General features: G+C 43.3%; 1 long non-coding RNA gene and 1 other non-coding gene across 2 annotated transcripts; one reads left to right on the top strand and one right to left on the bottom strand.

The window, feature by feature from the left end:
• Positions 1 to 17,618: 17,618 nt before the first annotated feature.
• Positions 17,619 to 20,074, top strand: LOC116742865. The gene is made up of 2 exons (XR_004346609.1): positions 17,619 to 17,867; positions 18,401 to 20,074. It is a non-coding gene; the product is annotated as an uncharacterized LOC116742865 (long non-coding RNA).
• TRNAF-GAA lies at positions 17,774 to 17,846 on the bottom strand. The gene has a single exon. It is a non-coding gene; the product is annotated as a tRNA-Phe (tRNA).
• Positions 20,075 to 21,659: the final 1,585 nt, after the last annotated feature.

Genomic DNA, 21,659 nt, shown 5'->3' with positions numbered 1-21,659 from the left:
GACTCTCAACCACTGCGCCACCAGGGAAGCCCTTATTTGATAATTTTGTACAATTAAGTTAAATATTTTTTAAAAGAAGGATGTCGTTTTTATATTTTCAAAATTGGTCATTGAACTATGTAAGTAATCTTGTGTCAGAGAAATTTTATCATGTATTTACTGTTTAAAATGATTTTATTTATAAAATTATCAATACTTAATGTATTATGTGGCTTTTTTAAAAGTAATGTATGTTTTTGTTTTGCTGTAAAAAAGTTTTTTAAATACTTGATTATCATGTATTTTTAGTTCCTCTCTTCCCTAAAGACTTTAAGATGATTTGAAAAGGTAACTGATTGGGTATTACATTCAGAAAAGGGAAAGGGTCAAAGACTATGCCCAGCTTTCTGGCCTTAGTGTGTGACTGGTGCCTTGTTTTCTCTGTGGAGTAGGAAGCAAGGTTATTAACTCAGAGGTGGTTGAAGGAGGGCGATAGGAGTGGCATAAGGGCCTGGGGCATGTGGAGCCTGGGAAAAGTGTAGTAAGCAGATTGAAAATTAGTAAGGGGATTTGCCAAACAGGAGTGAAACACAAACTGAGGCCGAACACTGTAATTGCAGAATTCTGCTATGTGTCGAAATAGATTGAGCCAGAGCTGGGCTCAGTGTGAGGCCCAGGGACTAGAGTTGAGTGACATTGACTGAAATGATGGTCCCCTGGTCTTAGGTGTGTAGGGAAGAAATGCTTCTTGGAGGTAGTCTGTAGCTCTAGAGAAAAATGGAGAGGGGAGAGGGCCGAAGGGAGTGGGGGTACGATCTCAGGGAGGCAACTGTAGGAAGTTACAGGCAGAAAATGGGACCAACTGAGAGCAAATAGTCTTTGGTGAAGTTTGGTCATTGAGGGTAGCTGACAAAATAAAAACACTTGTTCTGTGTCATTTGTTCTTACACATATTTTTGTGATCCTTCAGGCAGTGAAAATACTCTGTATGATAATATGATGATGTCCATATGTCAATTTACATTTATCCAAACCCACAGAGTGTATATATAACACCAAGAGTGAAGCCTAAGAAAAACTGTGTCCTTGGGGTGATTATGGTATGTCAATTTGGATTCATCCTTGGTTAAAAAAAAAAACAACACCATTCTGGTGAATGATGCTGATAACGAGGGAGACTATGCATATGTCGGGACAAGGGAGGCCATGAGAAATCTCTGTACCTCCCTCTCAATTTTGTGATAAACCTAAAACTCTAAAAAAATTGTCTTACAATTAAAAAAAAAAAAAGAACCACCTTAGAAAAGAAATCAGCTAAGTTGAAAGCTTTTGGTCTCCAAGAGCCCTCTGAAAGCTGCCCCTTCCTCCCTGCTCTACACTCAACTTGCCTCCATCTGCTTCCATCCCGCCTCCGCTGCAAGAGTTATCCCTGTCGTCGCCAGCCTCAGAAACCCTCCTGAGAAATGCCATCTACTCTCATCGCTTTAATCACCATCTTTTTTTTTTTCCTTTTTCCAATTTCAATTCCTTATCTCTAGGCCAGGATCTCTTTTCTGAGCTTCTGATCTCCCGTTTGAAATTGGTTTGATAGGGCCTCAAAATTTTAAACATAGAATTACCATATGATCCAGCAATTCTCCTCCTAGGTATATATCCCAAAGAATCGAAAGCCGTATCTCAAACAGGTATACTTGTACACCAACGTTCACTGCAGCATTATTCACAACAGCCAGGTGGAAAGTACCCGTATGTACCTCTACAGATGAATGGATAAATAAGGTGTGGTCTATACAAACAGTGGAATAGTATGATTCCACTTGTATGAAGGACCTAGAGTAGGCAAATTCATAGACACAGGAAGGATAATAGAGGTTTGCCAGGGCCTGGGGGAGAGGGGGAAAGTGGGGAGTTATTGTTTAATGGGTACAGGCTTTCTGTTTGGGATGATGAAAAAGCTCTGAAAGTGGATAATGGTGATGGTTGCACAACACTGAATGCACTTTAATGCCACAGAATTGTACACTTAAAAATAGTTAACATGGTACATTTTTTTAATGTATGTTTTAGCATAATAATTTTTAAAAATGTGTACCTAGACCAACAGCATTTTTATCAGTTGCTAGAGCTGCAAGTTCCTGGACTCCATCCCAGACTTAGAGAATCAGAAACTTTGGGGAGAGGGCCCAGTGATTCTGATGTGCACTAATGTTTGAGAACCCTGCTCTATAATATGGGGAGATGAAGCCGGAGAGAAATGTGGTGGCCCAGTCATGGATGGCCTTGTCTGCCATGAAAAAAGTGCTTGGACCTCATTCTGCCAGCAAAGAGTTATTTTGGGATCTTAAGGAAGAAATGGACATCGTTAGATTTGTGAGATTTATCTAATTCCTATCTTCAAAACTAATAACGTGCTCATTACAGAACACTTGGAAAATTAAATCAATAAAAAACGCACACCAGCCGTTGTCTACCACTGGAGGATAACCCCTGCTAGTGTTCAGATGTATGTTCTTCATTTCATTTCTTGGAACATATATATACATTTTAAAAAACCAAAATGGGATCTTAATGGACGTACTGTCTGGGAGCCTGCTCTTTTTCACTAAGCAGTGTATCAGGAACATTTTTACATATTATGAGATCTTTTGCCATTTTTTTTGACTGCAGAATTTTACGTGTTTGATAGCTCATTCTGGCAACAGTATGAAAGATAAATTTAAAGGAAGGCAAGATTGAACTCCTGCAGGGATCCAAGTTATGAAGTTATTGCAGTAAATCAGGCTGGTGATGATAAGGCCGGAAGCACAGCACTGCAAACAGGTAGCATCGGCGACAGACGTGGGAACTCCTCAGATTAAAAAAACTCGTTGATTGATGATACGTGGGAGGTGCACTTTCTTGGGGGGTATTTTAAGGTTTTGAATATCGAATTGGAAAGAGTGGAGAATGGTAAATCACATTTGGGAGATGGTGAGCTTTAGGGATCTGTGGGATATCCAAATGGAAGTATTTAGCAAACAAACTCATGAATCTGATGTTCAAATTGGTGGGCAGGGTTTGAGATCTACAGATACATATTTGGGAGTTAAATGGCAATTAAAACCCTAAGAGAGGTTTAAATCACCCGAAAGAGAACATACAAAATGACAAAGTTGATGGTGGGCGGCATGATTCATAGGCAAGCCATGAGAAATACCAAGGTTTTAATTGCAGGCAAGGAAGCCAGGGAGAAGATTAAGAGGAAATCGTTTTTAAAAAGTAAATAAAAATAGAGGAGTAGAAGAGAACAGGAGGAAATAACACCACAGAAGCCAGTGGGACAGACATATAATAACAAGCAGGTGTCCAGTTGAAGTTCAGTAAGGCAAAGACTTGAAAAGCACCCACTTGCTCCAGCCACGCTGCAGGCAAATTTTCTAGGGTCGTTTTAGTGGAGTGTGGGGTGAGGGAGAGGGAGAGCATCTGGATAATAAAGAATTGAGTAGTGATTAGGATGGAGGAATGGAGAAATGGAATTCAGGCCAGTCTCTGCCCTCTCTCTATTTGCTTAAAAGCAGGACATAAAGTTGTAAAGATGTCCCCCCTTCCCTCCCTACCAGGAAGGACAGAAGTTAATCCCCAGAGACAACTGTACACCCTGATCAGCCCACAAATGGCACCAGAGGAATCTACGTAACAAACTTTACTAACCAGTTTTTTTTTAATTTTTTTAAATTTATTTTTGGCTGTGTTGGGTCTTCGTTGCTGCACGTGGGCTTTCTCTAGTTGCTGTGAGCGGGGGCTACTCTTCATTGCAGTGCAACGGGCCTCTTGTTGCGGAGCATGGGCCCTAGGCACGCAGGCTTCAGTAGTTGCGGCACGCGGACTCGGTAGTTGTGGCTCACGGGCTCTAGAGCACACGCTCAGTAGTTGCGGCACACGGGCTTAGTTGCTCCGCAGCATGTGGGATCTTCCCAGACCAGGGCTCAAACCCGTGTCCCCTGCACTGGCAGGCGGATTCTTAACCACTGCGCCACCGGGGAAGTCCACTAACCCGTCTTATCTATTAAGATAAGTTCCCCTTATCCATTAGTTTCCCTATCTATATATTTACCTTCCCACAATTTGCTACCCTAGAAACTTGGTGTTTTTCTTTTGTCTTGTTACTTCTCTACAAATTTATTGTTTTTTTGTAAGATACAAGCCCCAGTTCCAACCACCTTTTTGAGTTACTCATCACTGGGTACTTCCATGAGTATATGCAATGCACAGGTTAATAAACTTTGGTTTGCTTTTCTCTTGTTAATCTGTCTTTTGTTAGAATAATTTTCCATCCAGGGAACCTAAAATAATGGGTAAAGGGAAAACAGATTTTTTTCCCCTCTACATCCCCAAAATTCTCTTTATAGGTTGTTTTTTCTTTGTTTTGTTTTATTTTGTTTTCCCTGTACCAGGCTCCAATAAAGGTCCACACATTACTTTTGGTTATGTCTTTTTAGTCTCTTAAATATAGGGCTCTATCCCCATCTTTTTGATTTTGTTTTTCATAACATTGGTATGTTAAAGACAGCAGGTCAGATGTCTTAGAGAATGTCTCATACTCTAGATTTGTCTAGTTATTTTTTCATGGTGTCATCTAACTTATTTCACCATTTTCTGAATTTCTTATAAACTGGAAGTTAGGTCTACCTAGAAGCCTGAGTAGTTTCAGGGCAAACAGTTTGTGGCAAGAAGCCTTCGTAGGTGATTCTATGCACGTTGTATTATAGGACTAGGAGGCCCATAAAAACTGGCTGCAGGACTTCTATTTACACTGACGTATAAATGATTCCTAGCAGGCCCTTTTCTGAACCCAGAGTTTTATCAGGAGACAGTGAATTGAAAGCAATTAGGCCTCAAGATTCTCAAGAGTAACATTGGCATAAGATTTCTTCCTGTGCTGGGGGAATGGGCCAGGTTAGTGTAAGTAGCAAGATTCTGCATTAAGGTCAAGAAGACCATTTGCCTCAAAACCCAACATCCCCAAAGTGCATGTGGACCATAGATTTAAAAGAACTGCCGTATTTCAATAAAGCTGGTCGAATATAGGGACAAGCATGGTGCATTGTGACAGCCCTGGCCTGGGGGCTCTGAACAGGGTTCTGGTCCCACCTCTGTCACCAAATGACTGTGTGACACTGGGAATCATTAGCCTCTCTGGGCTTTTATCGACTCACACATAGGATAGAGGCTGCTGGTCCCAGGTGATCAAAATGAGGTCATTTTGTAACTATTACATAAGCACCGATGTGATTGCATGGCAGTGTTTATTTCTTGTGGAGACAAGAAAAAAACACTTTGCCTTTACTTCTCACATTCCTTACGGGGCAAGCAGGGGAGACTCAGTCACTCCCAAGTCAAAGCATTCTTCTTTTTCCAATCATCCAATCGTTATTAAAGGGCAATAGATTAACAGTCTGAACAGAACGCTTCTGTGTGTGGTGCGGTGGGTTCCTTCCCGTCTCTCAGGGAAGCTCTGGACACCAGACCATCTATGTGAGAACACATGGAGCTTCAGCGCCTTCTGAATCCTATGCAACCTTGTGTCGTCGGGGAAAACTGGGTGTAGTCAATTTTCCAATTGCTAATTATGGAAAGGGGCTGGATAGTTGAGTGGGAGAATCTGGGGTCAGGGCCCTGCTTACTGTCCCTGTAACCTAGGAGAGCCCTGGAGACGTGCCCTGACAGCTCCACTTGCAGGACAGAGGAGACATGTCCCAGGAGGCCTCTCACTGGGGGATCCTGAGCACAGGAAGCAGCAAAACTCAGCTCTCCCTCTCACTGCATCCCTCCTGCCCACAAACGTTCTCCAGAGAAACTCCGGCCTGTGTGTGCAAGGAAGACAGGGGAGAAGGGTAGAGAAGAGCTGACTTGTCGCCAAGCGTCCCGAGTAAGGTGCGTCAGGAAGTGGCCAATGCTGGGACACGGAGTTGGGGGTGTAAGGATACAACAAACAGGACTAGAGAAGTGGATGGAAGCAGGGGAGAGTCAAGAGTGCGAGGCACCTGGGAGGTTGGAGGGCCACAGGACCAAATAGCACAGGTGCCTCTGTGGCCTCCTTTTCTGGTGAATTAACACCACCTTGTGCATCTTCAGTGGGGCAGAGGGAGAGACTGATGTACTTCTTGGTTCTGGCTTTTTTTTTTTTAAATTAACAAGGGATTTAGGAAAGTCCTGACTTAAGTTTATTCTGCCTTATTTCTTTGGGTGAATAACCAGGCCTTACCCCTTAATCACTGGATAGGGGTTGGGGGGGGAAGATGGAGCAGGGATGCAGTTGGGAGGCTGGCCCAGTTCATCCAAAACGAGAGACAGGGCTTCCCTGGTGGTGTAGTGGTTGAGAGTCCTCCTGCCAATGCAGGGGACACGGGTTCGTGCCCCGGTCTGGGAAAATCCCACATGCCGCAGAGCGGCTGGGCCCGTGAGCCATGGCCGCTGAGCCTGCGCATCCAGAGCCTGTGCTCTGCAACGGGAGAGGCCACAACATTGAGAGGTCGGCATACCGCAAAACAAACAAACAAAAAAAACAAAACAAAAAAAACGAGAGACAAGCAATTAAGCCGACAGGTATTTAAAGAACGCCCAAACCTCTGAAACTCAAGCTCTAGAGTCCAAGTTTCCTGGCCTTTAGGGCATTGTTGAAAATCCACATGGTTAGTTAGGCGTTTGCTTGATGGATGTGGGAGGATTGGATTAGCACATAGGAAAAGCTCTGTAGGTTGTTCTTGAGTATAATTTACTTAATTGTTTCTGGCCTTGTAAGTATACCCAGAGGCTTAATATTGATGTCTGTGATTCAGCAAAAACAAAAACCAATAAGGTCTTTATCGACTTGTGGTTTAATGGCTTTAAATAAATTAACTTCTTTTGGATCAATTCAGTATTCGGATGATATTTACAATCTATTACCTTTTTTACACTTCTCCCCTAAGTTATAACTTTAATATATATGTTTTGGAGAAATCACTTTCTATCCATCAAGATAGAAATTATTTCTATACACAGAGAACTTCAAAAGGCATAAACATGCCCATGAAAAAGCATGTATAGTATAGGTCTTCCCTGGTGGCGCAGTGGTTGAGAGTCCGCCCGCCGATGCAGGGGACACGGGTTTGTGCCTCGGTCCGGGAAGATCCCACATGCCGCGGAGCGGCTGGACCCGTGAGCCATGGCCGCTGAGCCTGCGCGTCCGGAGCCTGTGCTCAACGGGAGAGGCCACAACCGTAAGAGGCCCGCGTACCACAAAAAAAAAAAAAAAAAAAAAGGGGACCTCCCAAGCACACCTACTGAAGGCCAACACTTGCACAGCCTCATAACTCACAAGAATGAATGAGCTCATAATTGGTGGATTAAGTAAAACGTTTCCATTATTAAGACATGTTTCTATTTGTTTGGACTGTTTGTTTTCTTTATATCTCTCAGAACACAAAACCTTTATTTAGCTCTTAATCTGTTACATCTGGAAGGTTTTCTAAAACCTGTTTATCTAGAAAGTTATATAAATCTTCCACTTAAGAATAGCAGTCAGAACATCTTAAGGGACTTGAAAGATGAAGAGAATGTTATTGTTGTTGTTAAGACATTTATTGAATGTCAACCATGTAATGCGTGACTGTGATCCCAGCTCATGGGTTTATGACCTGCATTAATGCGGGTTAGTGCCCTGGCGGATCCTGGTCCCAAAATGCTTCAACTTGTCTCCGTTAGGCTAAGACAACCCCGTTCTCTTTCTGGAGCACTCACTCAGAGGTCCAGCTTCCTGCTCTCCTATGCTGAAGGAGGTTTAGAGCCCTTTTTTTAATCCTTTTTTAAATAATGCCAGACGAAAAAAAATTTTAATACATGAACAGAAAAGAAAACACTAAAAATCATCCAGAATTTTAAATTAACTACAAACTCTTTTTAGCCCTTCTGAAAGAGTTGCTTATTGACAAATCAATAGATGTCAAGAAGCATTTCTTGAGAACCCAAAACGTTTCTGGCACAGGGCTGGATGATATAAGGCATAGAAAAGGAACAGGAATCTCAGTCCAGACCCTCAAAATAGTTCATTCTCTTGTTAGCGAACATAATAAAAACAAGTATAGTCAGAGGCTTTGACAGTGGTGATGAGTCACCACTGAGAGGATGAAAAGGGAGGTGTATTATCATTCATTGGATAAACATGCATTGAGCACCTACTGTGGGCTCTCTGCTTTGCACATGGGTAGTTTTCTTTTTTTAATTGGGGTTTAGTTGCTTTACAATGTTGTGTTAGTTTCTGCTGTACAGTGGAGTGGATCAGCTCTATGTATACATAGAATGGATGGAGACCTTAAGGAGGTGACAGCAGCCAGTCGGGAAATATAGATGGATAAACAGATAAGGTGCGGGAAGTACCAAGTGGAAAGAACACGGAAGATTTCCTAGGGAGCCAGGAAAAGCTGATGCTTGAACCCATTCCTGAAGGAAGAGAGCGGCCCGCAGGGGGCGCTAACTGAGCACGAAGTCTATGCCTTGTGCCACAGGCTGAGCACTGTACGTGGATCACCTCATTTAATTCTCACAAGAGCCCTATAATAGAAGTAATTTTTTACCCCCCTCTATTTTACAGACGGGGAAGCTGAAACCTCAGGGTTCTAGAACCTATGAACATTACACAGCCAACAGATGGAGTCGGAGCTCAGGCCCAGGCAGCCTGCATGCAGGGGCTGTGCTCTTGGCCACCGCCACGCCACGTGCGTATACAGAGCAGCGGCCCGCGCCGCGGTTTCAGCCTTCTTCTCCGCCTCCTGCTGGACCACGTTCCTCCCCACAGCAGAGGAAAAAGCACATGGCTTTGGTGCACCATCCGTCTGCTTTTACAATGTGAGAGTTCAAGGCTATAAACCAGAAACTGTTGCAGTGACTCTCAATTCAGATCCTTCAGCCGCGTTGGTTGAGGGTGACGGGCGCTCCACTGCTACCACGAACACGATGGAGAAGTCAGATTTGAAAGGATAAAGCTGCATTCAGGCCCTCCTGACGTTTCTCTCGAGGTCTGGGATAAAAGCCGTCTTCTTAGGATTCCCCGCCTTCAGGGGCGAGATCAACTGTCCCAGCTGCCCGTCCGCCCTCCACCGTCACTCCCACTGCCACTGGGGGGAGGATTTGACATCCCCTACTCCAGCCTGCCTGGTCTTCTCTGTCTTTGCCCTTTTCCTTTTGTTCGGCGAGCCCAGCACTCCTACACCCTGTCCGGGAATCAATTCACATCCCTCCAGCCATTCCCGGTCGCATGACTTCTTTCAGAGCCCACTCCTCGGTAATACTCACATGTTCCCGCTGGAACATGGAGACTCTGAAGTATCTCTTCCTGACGTCCAAACCACCTTTTCTGAGGAGGTGGCATTGTGCCATAAGGAAATGAGCACACGTTCAAAACAGGTAATGAAAGATGGGACAGAATCCCATGCCCAGTGAGTGCAGAGTGCACTGGGCGGTCAAAATGGGGAGATCAACAGTAACTCAATCTGCGGGGAAAGGTTTCAAGAGGGAGCAAAGCTTGAGAGAGAACTCGAAAGATGGCCATGAACTGAGGAGACACTAACAAAATAAGATGTGGAATAAACAGGCACCTGATTATATTTTTCTCCGAGCAATTTACCAACTTGACCTAAGAAAATGCTTACAAGGGAGATGTTTCTATGCTGTGCGGACCCGTACTTCGGTCTTGCCTACTCAACAGCTGAAACTACTCAACAAATCAGGCCTTCATTTTGTAAAAGGAACAAAACCAAATTTTTCTGTTAATGTTTGTTCCTAGCATAAGAGATCAGACCATTCAAATCCAGATACAGTTTATGGATTTAATATTAAAATCCCTTAGAGTTCGACTCAATTAGGGAATGTAAACATCACTGCTATTGGGTGAGATTATCTGGAATACTTTATAGGATATTAAATATGGTTTAAAAGTTCAGCTCAGCTTTACAGTCGTTTGAGGAAAAAAGAAAAAGAAGAAAGGAAAGTGTGGTGTTATGTGAAAAGGAGAAGTAATGTGCATCTTTAGAAAACAGCTTTACAATTGTGTGCATAATGATACTGTTTGTGTAAAATGAGATACAGACATACGTGCTTGTATATACAAAAATTATTTACTGAAGGATACACTAGAAGCTACTAATAGTGGTCTCTGCAGAGGGGACTAGGCACAGAGCTAAACCCGAGATGTACTTTTCATTGTGTACCTCCTTTTTTGTTTCAATTCCTCACCACTGACTTCAACAATCAATTCTTTAAAAAAACTAAATTTTTAAAAACATTTTCTCAAATTCCCAACTTTTAAATATGAGAATAGACTCTCTGAGTTGGGAGAGAGATTGAAAAAGAAGATAGGATGGGAAAGCAAAAAGGAAGAAGTTGTAGAATAGATGCTGTGCTCCGGAAGGGAAGGGAAGCAGAAAGAGAACAAACTTTTGTTCACGTTGTCCTCGTGTCTGAAAGACATTTTTCTTGGGACTGGGCTCCCCAGTTAGGAGACCACTAGAAAAGTGGAGTTAACCATATATAGACTTTATGAAGATAAGAAAGACTATGGGAGGATGGGTTTTGAAGAACCACACGAATGTGAAGAGAATGGGGCTCTGCCCTGTCTGCACACTGGAAGGTATGCTAGAGGCAGATCTCTAGACTTTAGAAAATCACCAACCTCATCATTTGCCTTCACACAAGTAAATGTATATAACTATATGAAGATTCATCTCCTAGATAATTAACATCGGGGACTACTGCTTACCTATCAAATTTCCCTCCAGGCAGTCATGAAACTTACTTGAAAGAGACTGGCAGGATACAGGCCCCCCACCCCTCTTTAACAGGGCACCTCAAGGTCATTTAAGTGTGTGCCTTACTATGTAAGCACTTGACACAATAAGACAGGTCTTCACAATGACCACGAATTCTTGGGCACTCCAGCTTTACATTGTCCTGTTCCCTTTATTCAAAGCCATCAAGAATGGGATGGCAATTTTCTTTTCTGAACGCTCACCTCTTACACTTTCGTGCTTCTTGCATTCACCTCCCCATGTTTCGATTTGCCTGAAACTCTATTGAGTTGTTTTTATTTTCTGTTCTAACATTGCTCTGAGAAAGGCATTTAGAGGAAAAGAAAATTAGTTTACTTGCTAAGAAGTTAAATAAGGAAATCCAAGTTTTTAAAAGACAAGCTTAAAGAGAAAACAGAAACAAACAAGAAACTCTGAAATAAACCCAAAAAACATCAAAACACACCCGCATCTATATACAAGATGAGCAGTGTTACCAAGTTCATAGTTAGTCTGTTCATAGTGGGAAAACAGTGATTTTGTCAGAGTATTTTATCTACAGAGGCCACCACATACCTTCAGACATCAATACTGAGATTGTCATGGATAAAATTATCTTTGATGCGAGTCAATAACTTTCAGGAAAGGCTCATGGTTTCATTTATTATGAAGACTCTAAACAGACGGTAATTCTCTGGGGGGCTGTCTACCGCAGGATGCAAAGTACTTTTTAAAATTTTGAGGCAGGGACAGGTATTTCTTCTAGACATACTTAGGGCTAAGAGATACGAGCCATCCCATTGAGGCCACCACACTTTTTATCGTCTCTGCCAGCAATGTCCACACCTCATTCCACTCCACCCTCTTCCTTCCTGAACTCAGCAGCAACAATAACAACAAAGAAACCACATCTCAGGAGATTTCTTTTTTAGTAGATGTTTTTTGAAATGCCTGAAGGATAGCAGAATATGCCACCCCAAGTATGCCACTTTGGTAAAAGGATTATTTTGAGCTAAAGGCAATTGAGAAGAAGCAGATACAAGAAAAGTTCTCTGCCCTCCTCCCTATTTGCCTAAAAGCAGGATATAAATTTGTAAAGATGTCCCTCCTTCCCCCTCTACCAGGAAGGCCAGAAGTTAATCCCCAGAGACAACTGTACACCCTGATCAGCCCACAACTGGCACCCAAAGAACCTATGTAACAAACTTTACTAACTAGTTTTATTTACCGTTAGTTTCCCTGTATATTTACCTTCCTGCAGTTTGCCACCCTGGAAACTTAGCCTTCTTCCTTCATCTTTTACTTCTCTACAAATTCATTGTTCTTTTGTAAGATGCCATATACGCCCAAGTTCTAGCCACTCTTTTGAGTTACTCATCACTGGGTACTTCCACATGTATGCACAATACACATGTTAATAATCAGTTTGTTTTTCTCTTGTAAATCTTTTTTCAATCTTATATACAGGTCCCCAGCCCAGAACCTAGGAGGGTAGTGAGGAAAAGTTTTTTCCTCCCCTACATCCCAAGACTTGGCTAGTAGTCCTCTTAAACGCTGACAAATCTATTCAACAGCAGTTCTCTAGGTTAACCAATCTTGGTCAGACAATTTTCTATCACAAAACTAGATCAAGTATCTTATCACAATTCCTTTTATCTAACAGAAATCTCTCCCGCCTTCATCTAAACCCATTTCTTCTTCTGGCATCTCCCTGGAAATTATATATTCCGGAAGAACAATGATGTGAAGACAGTAATCAAGTTACCCTCAGCTTTTCTATCTTGGCAAATCTAATTCATATCCTTTTATTGTCGTTTTTGAAAGAAATCTCCTCTTCCTTAATCATGTTTTTGTTCTTCGTTAACCCTTTCCTCTTAAACTGAGTTAATCAAAACGGAACAAAATGCTCTAACACAGATCTCAGTAACACAATGTATAAACGAACTACTCTTTTATTATGGCTCATGTTCCATTTTAATACATCTCAGAATTATGCTGGCTTTTCAAACTGCGCTACTATGTAACTTCTAAAAAAATTCACATTCAACTATGCCTCCTACCCGGAAGAGTTATTGACAGGTTTGGTGGGATTATGTATAAAGTGTGCTCATCCAGAATACCTGGCACATAGACAGCACTCCAGAAATGGCAACTCTGGTCATTCTTTATACTCTGGACTAGAGAGTCAGTGAAGTATGTAGGGGCAGGGGTTGCCCCAAATGTACTGTAGAATATAGTTAGGTAGTGAATGGTCAAATATTTGCACAGCCTGCTTTAAGACAACCCATTATATGAAGTTTTCAATTTATGGAACTCATATGAGACCTGGATGTCTGTTATGAAGAGCCTTGCCCCTCAGCAAACTGCCCTGCTTCATTCCCCAGGCTGCATGCTGACCCTCTCCCAAACATTACACTCCAAAAGCTAGGGACTGCAAACAACCCTCCAAGAGTTGCAGTTAGATAAGTGAGCTACGCTTAAACAAAGTATTCCTTTCCGACATCACCTATTAAGGATGACTGTGCAGGATTCATATATTCCTGGAATTGGAGGTAAATCCAGCAGGAGTTATATTTCTGACCAACATCAGATAAGTCTGAGATGTGACAAATAATATAACATGAAACTAAACAACTATAAACCACTATACATGTGGACAAGTAGAAATATGACCTAAGACTAATAAAATGGGCATTAATAAACATACATATTGATTATACAAAAGGCCCCAATAAATTATGAAATGCTCATCTAGTATTATTTTGTATATAACAATTGTAACAGCTTCATTATATCCTAGGTCTGACCTAAAATGAATATAGTATCCGGAATAATTAAGAGATAAACAGGCATTTAGCAATATGCTTGCATGTCACCTTAGAAATTTGTCAGATGAGCCAGAGGTCCCAGGTTTCTTTCCAAAGGCTCACCAAGGAGACTTAAGCAGATGCCTTCCCCCTGCCACTCAGGATAAATGGCTGGAAGTAAGAGGAGATATTCACAACCTCTCTGCTGACAGTAGAGAGCTGGGTTGAGCATTAACTCTTATCAATGTTTAATGTTGATAATGTTCTTTCCACTGAAAGCATTTCTTTTCTAACGTAAAGGCTGACTCCACACTTTACTCTTCACCCTTTATACCCCTCTTGGTTATAAAGAGCTAAACACCCCATCTAAATGATAAAGAGCCGTCCTGGAGCTGCCCGCATCAGAGGGTTCCTAGGAGACAATGCACGTTCAGTCTTTCTCAGCCTTCACTCCTGGAGACTGACAGCATTTGACATCCATCAGAGCATGTCACAAGTCAGTGATAGGCAATAAACATGATCAGATTACACCTTTAGACTTTACATCTTAAGGTTAAAAAATTACATATACATGTATATGTGTAATTATTTTTTAAATAAAATATATGTGTATATGTAATTATTTTTTTAAATAATATATATATATATATATATATTTTAAATGCTGCCTACCTTCTTCCTAATCATTCCTCCCACCCACATAGTCAGCAAAACCCTTTACGAACACAGGTCCAGTGGAGGTCTGCCCAAACTATCCCCTTCCTCTTCCCCTTGCTACGAAAGAGATACCAGGCCCAAAATGGAGTCACTTGTGCTAGGACCCCATCACCTAACTGAGACTTAATACCTAACCTAATTGCAGCTTCAGTCTCTCCCAGGAACATAATCTTCCAATCAGTCTGCCATTACTTGGCCAGCAATAGTGAGGTGCTGGGGCCCAGGGCAGGCCACCCCAAAATGTGCCTCAATGGCTTATTGATTATTTTGAAGTTACTTTAGAAATAGCTGATGCTAGAGGGACTCTGACCGTCCTAAATCTCCCTGAAGCAGGAAAAAAAATATCTCTCCTGTAAAAGGTGCCCTCCCTGCATCTGGAAGTAGAAGGACACCCTTATCACCAGAGAGAGGGAATTTGACCAAGAAGCCTATATGAACAAACCTTGTTACTTCTTTAATTTACTACCCCAAGCCCAAACTCCGCTTAGGTTCTTCTCTAATTAAGTGCCCAGAGCCTCAGTTTCTTTGTCCTGTCAATTCCTCACAAACGTATTGTGTCTTTGTCTAAAAAATATAAAAGTCACCTGCTTTGGCCACTTCTTAGGTCCCGTTTCTATGGGACCTCTATGAGCACGTATTAAAACTTGTTTCTTTTTCTCCTGTTAATGTGTCTTGTGCCAATCTTATTATTAGTCCAGCCACAAGAACTCAATGGGGGTAGGGGGGAAATTCCCGCCCCCTCCCAACAGAGGTAATTCTCCTGATAGACCCCTCTTGCCCCCCAAAGGAAGGTGGCCTTGCCTGAAACAATCAGCTCTCTGCTAGAATCAGGGGTCCCCAACCCCCAGGCTGCAGACTGTTACCGGTCCACAACCAGTTAGGGACCGGGCTGACAGCAGGAGGTGAGCGGCTTCATCTGCCACTCCCCATCGCTCACATTACCGCCTGAAACGTCCCCCGCTCCCCTCCCCGTCCGTGGAAAAAGTGTCTTCCACGAAACTGATCCCTGGTGCCAAAAAGGTTGCGGAGCGCTGGCTGGAATAACTTCCTTGTCTTGCCTCCTTCTGCCTCTAAAAGTCTTTTGCACAGCCCCTCAGAGCCCTTTATATTTCCTAGATGGGATGCCACTCGATTCCTGAATCTTTGAAGAAAACCAATACGATCTTTAACATTTACTCAGTTAAAATTTGTTTTTTAACACCTCTTCAGACATCTAACCAGGTGTGTGCCTCTAGCCTCCCCCCATACAAATGTCCCTATTCCTATAGCAAATACGTGGTCTTCTTGTGTCTGCCCACGGGGTAGTCAGGCCTCAGGCTGCCTGATGAACAGTCACTCTCACTGCCGGCACCCACACCATTCCCCTCCCATTTAAACACGTGGATGGGGCTTCCCTGGGGGCGCAGTGGTTAAGAATCCGCCTGCCGATGCAGGGCACACGGGTTCCAGCCCTGGTCGGGGAAGATCCCACATGCCACCGAGCAACTAAGCCCATGTGCCACAACTACTGAGCCTGCGCTCTAGGGCCCGTGAGGCACAACTACCAAGCCTACTACGTGCTGCAACTACTGAAGCCCGCGCACCTAGAGCCTGTGCGCCGCAACAAGAGAAGACACCACAATGAGAAGCCCGCGCACCGCAATGAAGAGTAGCCCCCGCTCGCCGCAACTAGAGAAAGCCTGCGTGCAACGAAAACCCAACGCAGCCAAAAGTAAATAAATTAATTGAAAAAAAACCCAAGACACGTGGATGGCTGGTTGCACTCCAGTTTGGTTTTTCCCTTGCCAAGAAATCTTCCTCAGAGGGCCCAATCAAGACCTTCTTACCCATAGAGCCTTTTCTGATTCACCAGCAAAAGCTTTTATTTCCTCCTAAAACTATTCTCATTTTTATGCACACAAACATCCCAATAACTATTAACTTTTCATAACATTTAGGACGGGGCAGAAGTTAGATGCCTGACATGTTTAAATACTTGCGTTCCTACAAGGACTATTATGTGTAAAATGAAGATGCTAATAATAGGTAACTTCATAGGGTAGTTACAAAGATCACATAATGCCTGGCACATAGCAGGAGGCACATAACTGAGGTCTAATTGACGAGTGAATTAATACCCTGAGGGCACACGAGACTTCATAAATGTGAGCGGCCTTCCCTTTCAAACCAACAGAAGCAGAACATATGCAAGATTTAATGCATAAATCCCACAAGTGACTCTCATCTGCTGACCAGCAACTCATCACCTCACTAAACTAAATCTTCCCTTTTCTAGTGACTCCAAAATAGACTGAAATTTCTTCCTTCTTTAATTCAATTCAATTCAATTTAAATTAAATTTAATCCTTCAATTTCTACCTCTGGGTCCTGGCTCAGCTCCCAGGAGCCAACACAATACATAATCAGGCCCCTGGGCTCCATTTTCTTTACTCCACAGCGCCTAGGTTAGCCTTGGGGTGGGTCCTATAGATAGCTACCAGAGTCGATGCCCCAGCACATCCCACCACCAACACACACACTCACCATGAAAGCAAAAATTTTCAGAAAAATTAATTCCGAGCACGTACCAAAGTTTTATTTCAGACTTGCAGGACAAAAGACTGCACAAGGGCAAAGCTTGTTCACAAAAAAGGTCTTAGGAAAGGGCTCTTTTAAACATTGAAAGGAATGTCTATAGATAAGTGGCTCTCAAACTTTGACTGCTTCAGAAACCCCTGAAGACTTGTTAGAACACCTAAGGCTGGGCCCACCCCAGAGTTTCCCATTCAGTAGGTGTGAAGCTCGGGCGGGAATTTGCATTTCCAAGTAGTTCCCAGGTGAAGCCGTGACTGCTGGTGGTCCTGGGACCACACTCTGCGAACCACTGATCTGGACTCTAATTAAAGTTGTTGCGATGAAGACTAATTTTACAGAGCTGTAACGCTGCCATGCCTTTACCCACTGTCTAAGTGACTCTGGCTATGCCACCCCCGGGGCCGCGCTCCGGGCGCTTCTAACCAAAAATACCTAGTTGCCCGGTTCCCTCCTCGGGCGAGGCCAGAGGGGGACCATTCGATTAAACAGCAGGGTTTTGCTTTTCAAATTGGGATGCTTTGGGAATGAGATTTGGGACGAAGTTTTGTTTCTCGCCCTCCGACACAGACCTGTTCCTTTGGCACCAGCGCGCTGCACCCTCTCACCACCGGCCGTGAGCCCGGTACCCCGCACTTCCGGATCTCCAGCAGGGCGTCTCTGGCTCCGCCCCCACCCCCCACGCTTCCCACTGCGCACGCGCAGCAGCGCCTCCGACGTAGGCGCCTCGGAAGTAGCCGTGAGTAGCGGCCACATTTCCCAGGGGTGACTGAGAACGGCTGTTTCCACTTCTCGCTCGCCCTTCAAGTCCCAGTTTTTACCTGGGGTGGAATTAATGAGCCAGGTTACTCTAAACGGGTGATCCTACGAGAAATTCCAATCGAAAAAGAAAGACTCTGCCGAAACCCGGGGTCGAACCAGGGACCTTTAGATCTTCAGTCTAACGCTCTCCCAACTGAGCTATTTCGGCGCTTGCTTCGTTGCGTTTGGAGTAAGCTATCACTGAACTATTCGCGTCCGCCCCTTCCGTCTTTTCCTAGTAATCACTTACAGCGTTTCTTCCTTGTCCTATTAAATGGTTATATGTTAAAAAGAAAAGAAAAAAACATATAAATGGTTATCCGTATCAACATTCTTCTGCCTGCTTTTTACAAGCCATGACTAAGTTCACTGTACGTTGCTTACGTTTTTCAGTATAATCCAAACCTTTGGTTTAATCATCGACAGCAGGCGTCGTGAACGACCCGGTGTCCCCGCTGCGGGATTGGGGGGGCAGGGGTTGGGCTGGCCCGCAGCCCGGCGGAGCAGAGTCAAAAGCAGCGACGGCGGCAGCGCGTCGGGGCGACGCCTGCGCGCCCCTAGCTCACCACTCCCTGCCCCCAGGGCTCCGGCGGCTCCTCAGCGCGTGGATTCGTCTTGCCCTAGCTGGTCCCCGCGAGCCCCGTGCAGGGTGGTCCCTTTGGCTTGCCCTCTGCCCATGGAGTCGGCCCTTCCCGCTCTGACCTCTCACTTTTCACGATTAAGGTGGACAAGAAGTGGACCAGGGCATGGAGGCAGGACTGCAGTCTCCCTGTGTTCGTGGGTCCTCGAAATGCTCCCTTTCCCACCACCACTTCTCACAGAGCCAGATAGGCACACCGTAAAAGCTTGGCGAGCTCACTGAGGACGATCATCCAATGTCAATACTACTTCCTACGCCAGTTGACGAATGTTTCTGAAGCACCAACTACCTGCCAAGCACAGACATTCTGCAATGTCCGAACATCCTATTGTCTGTCTGTTGTTGTTGTTTTTCCCTCTCCAATTAAGTTGTAATTCTCTGAAGGCAGGGGTGTTAATCTCACCTACCTTTCACCCAAGTAAGTGGAAGTTTCACAGCCAGTTTTGAGGGATGGATGGATGCATGCGTACGAATATGAAAGAAAAAGAAAAAAGTTTTGAACGTGGGAAGTGTTTGCAATCTCTAAGGTGTAGAGTCACTTTCTGAATTCCTTTGTTGCGTCATAACCAAACAGAAGAGCTTGAGATTTAAAAGGAGTCATTGGTTAAGGAAGGAAAAGGAACCAAAGAGAGCTTGGGGATGAACAAAGTTCTGTGTAGGCTTGGGGGCAGGGGGGTTGGAGTGGAAGAAGAAGAAACTTGGAGCGGCTGCCTTGTGCGGGTCAAACATAAAGAGATGGGGAAAGAGGGGGCTTTTACAGCCCTTCTTGTGTGTCGTGAATGTAACTACCTTTCACATTCTCAAAATACCGCAGGCAAGGCTTGAACCTGGGTGACTAGGAAAGTTAAGTTTTGATGGGATTTGGGGTACGGGTAGGGGTGAGGAAAAGGTCCAGGGTCTGAAGGGAAATGGAAGGAAGAGGACTGGAGAGATAAGAGAAGGAAGAGCACAACCAATAAACTTCTTTTATCAGAATTTAATGTAAGGTCCTTCAGCAAATTACAAGATAAGAGAAACTACATTGTAATAGTGACCATTCATTGACTAAAAGTGGATTTCAGAATATAAGTGTTATGACGTATGTCATGAATTAACTGGGTGGTCACACAGCCCGGTTTGCCCAGGACAGTCCCTGTTTACCTCCTAGAATCCTGTCATGGTAGCACCCCTTTCACTCTTAAAATTATCCTAGAATGAAGGGAAAATCAATGATGTGATCACCCAACTTATAAACTATGAAAAAGAGTCACAGCTTGGGGCTACATAATGAACTCTACCAGTTTCACTACAAGAGAAAAGATTTTTAACAATCAACTCAATATTTGTCATTGGCGTTTTACAAAGGGGACTGAAAGTTTTCAGGACTTAGGGCCATAGTTTCTGTTCTGTGCAGGAAAGCAACCTGGGACGCTGCAGTGGCTTCACAGGGGTGCAGAATATTTTAGATTTTTGAGGGAAACGCAGTGATACTGGACATCTGTGGGACACTGCACAAACTGCTAGGTAGTTCATAGTTTCAGCAATAGATCACTCTACATTTCTTTCAGTGATGTCATCTCTTTGCAAAGCTAGGTTTTCAGCAGTTGTGATAAAAACCAAGTGCACGTGAAAATAAATGTGTAACAGGAAATGAGAGTAGTGGTGTCCAATCTGCTTCCAAGGCTGGAGAAACTGTGCACTCCCCAACAGGTACACACAGCCCATTGGTAAGCAATGTTGGTTGTTTAAGAATGAAATAAAAATATACCTTTCTTTTCTTTTATGTGTATAAGTTTTTCCAAACAAAGTCATTGGACATGAATACTTAATAAATTGTTTGGGCCTGAGTACTTCATAAAAGGAACTGTTCGGTATTTCTTTTGGCCTGGGAGCATTGGAAAAACTTACTGAGACACTGAGAGCATTATGAACAGAGAAGGTTTGGAAACCTCTAGCTTAGCACCTTAGTGTTGACAGCAGGAATGAAAATTATTACTGAGTTTGGGAGAAAATCTTCTTCGTTCAGCAAGATTACAGAGGCAAGAAGAGCCATCAGAACTTCCACAGAGACCAAATGCCAAGGGCTAAAGTGAAGTGAAAAATCTATGAACACACTCACAGTCGGAAGGAACAGATGATAAAGAAATTGGCATTCAAATCAGGGAAAGGATGTTGAAGAAGGACTCCATGTTGAAAAGAAGCCTTGGCTGTAGTCCTGTCATCCAAATTAGTCCAAGGATTCTGGCCAACTCCAGTCTAATTACCTATGATAACCACGGAGACTAATTATGAGAACTAACTAGAAGATCTAAGAATAACAAAACTGAAGAGAATATGTTGTATGTAGTTGTAGTAACTAATAGATTTTTGAACATCTATCGATTATCTATCCTGAACTTTGCTCCTGGGACCCCACAGTCCAAAAAAGTAGCACTTATTTTTATTTGCCTTTGATTTCAATCAGTATTTCTCAGAAGTGTTAAAAAGGTGGGAATATATCAAAAAGACATAGGAGCCAGTTTAAAGGGGCTCTTACTGGCCAAATCTAGGGTAATCCCAGTATCAAAATGAATAAGAAAAGTAATAGATTATTTACCCCTTGAATAAAATAAAAATCCATGAGTACAATATTGGGGAGAGAATGAGATTGAGGGTTCTGGCTTACAGGTGGTAACTGTCATCAACTGGTAAATGTGGAAGGAGTGGTTGCATTGGAAATAGCCATTTTCCAAGCATCATAGTAAAGGCTGGTTCGGTCAAGACTCATCAATGGATGCTAAGTATGAAGGGAAGGTTGTATAATGAGGAGGATCATTGCATGGTCTCAAAGTATCTCTCCACAGATTGCTCAATAGTTTCAAGGGGGAAATTGAAACTATACAGTGGGGAAACTGGACAAATCCTTGATCTGGTCACCAAGATGAACCTCACCAATGAAGGACACTGAGACATCATGGGCCTCCTAATGTCTGGGCCTCCTAACAGTCTGGAAGGAAATCATCTTGTCCTGGTATAAAGGGGGAGGGGTCAGCTCATTTTGCTGAATTTAAATCCACAGATGGATTCCAACCCCCTTTTTTCCCTCCCTCTCCGCTTCTCCCAAAGTGGTTTCCAGCTTTTGTATACACATCCATACGCATTAGAGTTGGGTCCATGAATGGTTAGTGTTAACAAGTGACTTTGATTTGGGCTTTGGGGAAATGAAAAATGATTTTAAAAAATGAAGTTTTTAGAACATTTTCTGAAAACTAAAATAATTTGAGGTCATTTCTACCTAGTCAAAGGGGTGGGAAAATTTACAAAAGAGGAAGGAGTAGGCTATCATACGAGTTTGCAGCAAAGCTTAGGGGGTTCAACTGGGGG

Source organism: Phocoena sinus, chromosome 18 (genome assembly GCF_008692025.1).
Source record: "Phocoena sinus isolate mPhoSin1 chromosome 18, mPhoSin1.pri, whole genome shotgun sequence".
NCBI lineage: Eukaryota > Metazoa > Chordata > Mammalia > Artiodactyla > Phocoenidae > Phocoena > Phocoena sinus.
This window is presented reverse-complemented; position numbering and strand designations above follow the sequence as displayed.